Raw genomic sequence first — 6,704 nt, 5'->3', positions numbered from 1 at the left:
CAGGAGAGTCCCCAGGGCCCCAAGAATGAGCCCGCCTTAATAGCTCCATCACACTCGTGCACTGGCAAAGAACAACACACCCCAATATGTGCTCACACACACCCAGAGCTTGGTTTCTAGGCACAGCAGCTGGGTCCATGGACCAATTACATTCTTCACTGTAGATCTCAAAGCAATTTTCACAGCCACCACAATCCCTCAAAGTTAACTGTGGAATTCTAGAGTAAGACTATGTATTTTTATAAGAAACTTCTGAACAAAGTGCTTCCACCATTATAGAAATTCACCAACAATCTATAAAATTTGCTACTTGCTCACATCTTCACAATAGTTGGTTTTTCATTATAGTTGGTATATAGTAATGGTATTTCATTATAGTTGTAATTAACATTAAATAAATTATATAAAAGGAGAAAAGGGTGACAGATGATTAGATATTAGATAGCATCAATGCACATGACTGTGAGCAAACTCCAAAAGATAGTGGAGGACAGAGGAGCCTGGCATGCTACAGTCCATGAGGTCACAAAGGTCAGACATGGCTTAGAAACTGGAAAACAACAAAAATCTAATATACTTCAAATGCAAAATATTATGAACTTTAACACATGAATATGCTTGAAAAGCCATCATCTCAATTAAAACATTTCCTCATCTCCCAAATTTCATTGTGCCCCTTGTAATCAATTCATCCACATTTTTGTGCACATCTGCAGGAAACCATAGACCTATTACTGTCACTAGTTTGTGTTTTTTAGACTTTTGTATCAGTGGATTCTTCCAGTATGCACACTTCATTTGCCTAGTTTCTTTCACTCGCAATAATTATTTTTCTTCCTTTAGGGGTACTTGTTTAGAGATGCTATGCCTTTCTGATGAATTCCCTCTATATCATTATGGAATAGACTACAAAACTAGAAAGTGTCTAGAATTTATAATATTTGTCATTAACCTAACATCAGTTCAGTTCAGGTCAGTTGCTCAGTCGTGTCCAACTCTTTGCGACCCCATGAATCGCAGCATGCCAGGCCCCCCTGTCCATTACCAACTCCCGGAGTTTACTCAAACTCATGTCCATCGAGTTGGTGCTGCCATCTGGCCATCTCATCCTCTGTCATCCCCTTCTCCTCCTGCCCTCAATTCCTCCCAGCACCAGGGTCTTTTCCAATGAGTCAACTCTTCGCATCAGGTGTTTTTTCGATGATCCAGCAGATGTTGGCAATTTGATCTCTGGTTCCTCTGCCTTTTCTAAAACCAGCTTGAACATCTGGAAGTTCACAGTTCACATATTGCTGAAGCCTGGCTTGAAGAATTTTGAGCATTACTTTACTAGTATGTGAGATGAGTACAATTGTGTGGTAGTTTGATCATTCTTTGGCATTGCCTTTCTTTGGGATTGGAATGAAAATTGACCTTTTCCAATCCTGTGGTCACTGCTGAGTTTTCCAAATTTACTGGCCTATTGAGTGCAGCACTTTCACAGCATCATATTTCAGGATTTGAAATAGCTCAACTGGAATTCCATCACCTCCACTAGCTTTGTTCATAGTGATGCTTCCTAAGGCCCACTTGACTTCACATTCCAAGATGTCTGGCTCTAGGTGAGTGATCACACCATCATGATTATCTGGGTCATGAAGATCTTTTTTGTATAGTTCTTCTGTGTATTCTTGCCACCTCTTCTTAATATCTTCTGCTTCTGTCAGGTCCATACCATTTCTCTTCTTTATCAAACCCATCTTTGCATGAAATGTTCCTTTGGTATCTCTAATTTTCTAGAAGAGATCTCTCATCTTTCCCATTCTGTTGTTTTCCTCTATTTCTTTGCATTGATTGCAGAGGAAGGCTTTCTTATCTCTCCTAGCTATTCTTTGGAACTCTGCATTCAAATGGGAATATCTTTCCTTTTCTCCTTTGCTTTTCACTTCTCTTCTTTTCACAGCTATTTGTAAGGCCTAACACAGCTACCTTTAAAGATGCTGCTTTATGTACAACATAAGATGCTCACAACAGTGTATGTACAGTGTACACCCATTTTCCAGTCTCAGTTTTTGTGTTAACAGTTGGCATAAATTTTGCCTCTGTGTATGCTAGGAACCATATAGTAATCATTATTATTGTTATAATAATATTATTATTATTACTTTAGCAACTTATTTAAATAAAAATTTTAAATTTGAGAAATATCACATATTTACTATACCCCAAACTTTTCATTCTTTGGCTTACATTCAAGTTTCCATAAGGTATAATTTTTATTTGCTTGAAGAAATTTTAAAATATTTAATAGATTGCAGGTTCACGAATGTAAATTATGCCAAGTTTTATAGGTCTAAAATGTTTATTTCACCTAATTATTTGAAGAATGTTTTACCTATGCATAGAATTCCAGAGTGAGAGCTTGCGTATATTTCAATGTATGTGTCTTTTTTCCTACTCAGTTTTTTTTTTTTCATTTATTTTTATTAGTTGGAGGCTAATTACTTTACATCATTGCAGTGGTTTTTGTCATACATTGAAATAAATTAGCCATGGATTTACATGTATTCCCCATCCCGGTCCCCCCTCCCACCTCCCTCTCCACCTGATCCCTCTGGGTCTTCCCAGTGCACCAGGCCCGAGCACTTGTCTCATGCACCCAACCTGGGCTGGTGATCTGTTTCACCCTAGATAATATACATGTTTCAATGCTGTTCTCTTGAAACATCCCACCCTCGCCTTCTCCCAGAGACCACAAGTCTGTTCTATACATCTGAGTCTCTTTTTCTGTTTTGCATATAGGGTTATCGTTACCATCTTTCTAAATTCCATATATATGTGTTAGTATGGTCCAGGACATGGAAGCAACCTAGATGTCCTACTCAGTTTTCATTGAGAATCTTGAATCTGTGGGCTTACTGTTTTAATCAACTTTGAAAACTTGGCAACCATTTCTTCCCTTCTTTCTTTCTTCTTCCCTACTCTGACTCCACTTATACATGTTAAAATGCTTTATATTTCCCACAGTTCCCTCAAATTTTGTCTTTCTTCTTTTCCTTCCCTTTTCTTTTCTTTCTTTTTTTTTTTTTTTTCTGGGCTCTTTTCTTGATGTGCTTCATTTTAAGAAATTTCTATTTTAATGTCTTCTAGATTGCAGATTATTCTTTGATATCAAATCCATTCTTAATATCAACCACTGATATATTTATTTCATTTATTGTAGTTTTCAACTCTTAAAATGTCATCTGTGTCTTTTTTATATTTCTGATTTAAGCCTTTTTTTAATGCTCATATTTTCCTGTATTTCCTCAAAAAATAATGGAACATAATTATATACATACATATATTTTTTTCAATTCTTCTACAAGATCCATCTTCTCTTTTTTTTTCAGGTTTTATTTTTAATGACTAATATTTCTCTGGTTTATGTATCTCATTTGCTTTACTTTTCATTAATTTTTACTAGATACTGGACAGGTTCTGTCTTTGCAAGGTGAGTTTTGTTGTATTTCTCGTGTATTGTGTTTTGTTTTATGAGGCATCTGAGCCATTTGCAGATTACTTTGATCCTATCAAATCTTGTTTTCATGATCTTTTAGTAGAGCCATGCTTAGTCACTCAATCGTGTCCGGCTCTTTGCGGCCACATGGACTGTAGCCAACCAGGCTACTCTGTCCATGGGGGTTCTCCAGGCAAGAATCCTGGGGGGGTGGGTTGCCATTTCCTTCTCCAAGAGTGGCCTATTTTGGCCCTACTTTTATGGATTCTCCTTACTAAGGGCTCTACTGAATGTCTCTTTATCAAAATGGTCTCTCCACTGATCAGAAAGAGAAAAATAAACATAGTAGGTTAACATATATATATATATATATATATATATATGGAATCTAGCAGAGAAGGCAATGGCACCCCAGTCCAGTACTCTTGCCTGGAAAATCCCATGGACCGAGGAGCCTGGTGGGCTGCAGTCCATGGGGTCGCTAAGAGTAGGACACGACTGAGCGACTTCACTTTCACTTTTCACTTTCATGCATTGGAGAAGGCAATGGCAACCCACTCCAGTGTTCTTACCTGGAGACTGCCAGGGATGGTGGAGTCTGGTGGGCTGCCATCTATGAGGTTGCACAGAGTCAGACACGACTGAAGCGACTTAGCAACAGCATGGAATCTAGAAAAATGGTACTGAAGAACTTATTTTCAGGGCAGTAATAAACGCAGACACAGGGAATGGACTCTTGGACACAGTGGGGGAAGGGTGAAAATGAAAGTGAAAGTCACTCAGTCATGTCCAACTCTTTGTGTATCCTGCCAGGCTCCTCTGTCCATGGGATTCTCCAGGCCAGAATACTGGAGTGGGTAGCAGTTCCCTTCTCCAGGGGATCTTCCCAACCCAGGGATCAAACCTAGGTCTCCCAAATTGTGGGCAGATTCTTTACCCTCTGAGCCACCAGGGAAGCCTAGGGGGAAGGAGTGGAGTGGGGGAAAACTTGAGAGAGTAACATTGATATAAACACACTACCATGTGGGAAGCTGCTGTAAGCCCAAGGAGCTCAGCTCACTGCCCTGTAATGACCTACGGGGTGGATGGATAGAAGGGAAGGGATACATGTATACTTCTGGCTGATTCATGTTGTGAGGCAGAAATTAACACAACACTGTAAAGCAATTATCTTTCAATTAAATTTTTTTAAAGGTGCTTATTAGCATATGAAGAATGCTGTAAGCTTCCCTGTGAGCTTGGGAAACTTTTCATCAAACAGTTGCTTTGTAATTTTTCCTTTCCCCAAATCCTTCTGCCTACCCACCTTGAATTTCAGTGTAAGATTCTAAGTTGGCCAAACACTTAGTGGTGTCACCTGTAAAATATTCTGGACCCCACTTTTCCTGAAAGGCGAAGGTCCTCGAGGCTTCAATTTAGCCACTGCTGACTTGCTGAAGTCTACTCTCCTTTCCTGAAGCCAAGTGAAATTTCTGTTGTCTACTTGGATTCCTATTCCCTGAAAGACAGCACAGCACTTGTCTGCAGGCAAAAAGTATATATGAAGGCCTCATACACCTTGTATACTTCCTGTCTCCCAGCACCTTCTCTGCCTCTCTGCAGTTTTCTAAATGTTTACGGTGAGAGATTAATTTCTGGCCTATTTCTCCCATATGTATAAAGCAGAAGCTTTCTGATATAGTTTTTTTTTTTTTAACAAAATTACATAATCTCTACATTTGAGCATATAAACATTGCATAGGAGAATTCAAAACATTTCAAAGCTAAATCTAAAACATTCAAGCATGACAGCATAAAAATATTCAAAACAACCTGATTTGGGTTACTATACAATTCCATAAAATTACATTTAGGTATAAACCTTCAGTTAATGTGGCTATTCCCATAACTCTGTATAAAATAGGATTCCAAAGAAGCATGCTCGGATAGCAGAAAGACCCATTTTTTTCTAAGACAACATTTATTAAAATGTAGACCAACTGGGGCATTTGGGCTCATATACAGATAAGTCTTAAATCTATGTTTTAAAATCTTGTTCGTTGGTTTCTACTCATCTTTCTTAAAAAAGAAAATACCCTCTTATGCTAAGTTGTACTTCACCCAACAAAAGTGGGCATAAAATGATACTGGTGACAAAAGTCTGATAAAGCTTTAAAGATAAATGAAAATCCTCTCAAGCAGTATTTTTAAAATTATGTCTGATGCTCTATATGATTATAACATACTGGCTTTAAAAATTCTGAGATTCTAATATCAACTGATGAGTTACAGTTAAATTATTGTATTCAAAGATCGTTATACAAGCCCTGCTTAACTTGATCTAGCAAAAGCAGGGGACATGTTAAGGGAGAAATTTCAAAGTCATTGTAAAGCCAAATTTTTCTGTATAAGCTTTTCATGTGGTGAAGATCTATAGTCGATCTAAAAGAACATGAAAAGTATAATTATATTTAAAAGGAAACATTACATCTGGAATAAAAGAACAGAAAAAAATGCCTCCCCTAGTGTTCTTCCCATTAGATCAAAGTACTAAAATTTTACTTCTTACATTTACTATCCTTTTAGTTTAAAAGGGGCATCCCTAGTGGCTCAGATGGTAAAGGATCTGCTTACAATGTGGGGGACCCAGGTTCAGTCCTTGGGTTGGCAAGAACCCCTGGAGAAGGGAATGGCTACCCACTCCAGTATTCTTGCAGAGAAAATCCCATGGACAGAGGAGCCTGGCAGGCTATACAATCAATGGTGTCGCAGAGAGTCGGACATGATTGAGCGACTAACAATGTCACTAAAATAAATGTCTTTACTTTTAGGTACCTAAAGATTTAATCTACTTCTGCTTTGTTGACTACTCCAAAGTCTTTGACTGTGTGGTCACAACAAACTGTGGAAAATTCTTCAAGAGATGGGAAAGCAGACTCCCTGACCTGACTCCTGTGAAACCTGTATGTAGATCAAGAAATGGCAGTTAGAACTGGAGATGGAACAATGGGTTCCAAATTGGGAAAGGAATATGTCAAGGATATATACTGTCACCCTGCTTATTTAACTTCTATGCAGAGTATATCATTAGAAATGCTGGGCTGGATGAAGCACAAGCTGGAATCGAGATTGCCAGGAGAAATACCAATAACTTCATATATGCAGATGACACCACCCTTATGGCAGAAAGCAAAGAGGAACTAAAGAGCCTCTTGATGAAGTGAAAGAGGAGAGTGAAAAAGCTGGC

This window comes from Odocoileus virginianus, chromosome 32 (genome assembly GCF_023699985.2).
Source record: "Odocoileus virginianus isolate 20LAN1187 ecotype Illinois chromosome 32, Ovbor_1.2, whole genome shotgun sequence".
Classification (NCBI taxonomy): Eukaryota; Metazoa; Chordata; class Mammalia; order Artiodactyla; family Cervidae; genus Odocoileus; species Odocoileus virginianus.
Note: the sequence above shows the minus strand (reverse complement) of the source record.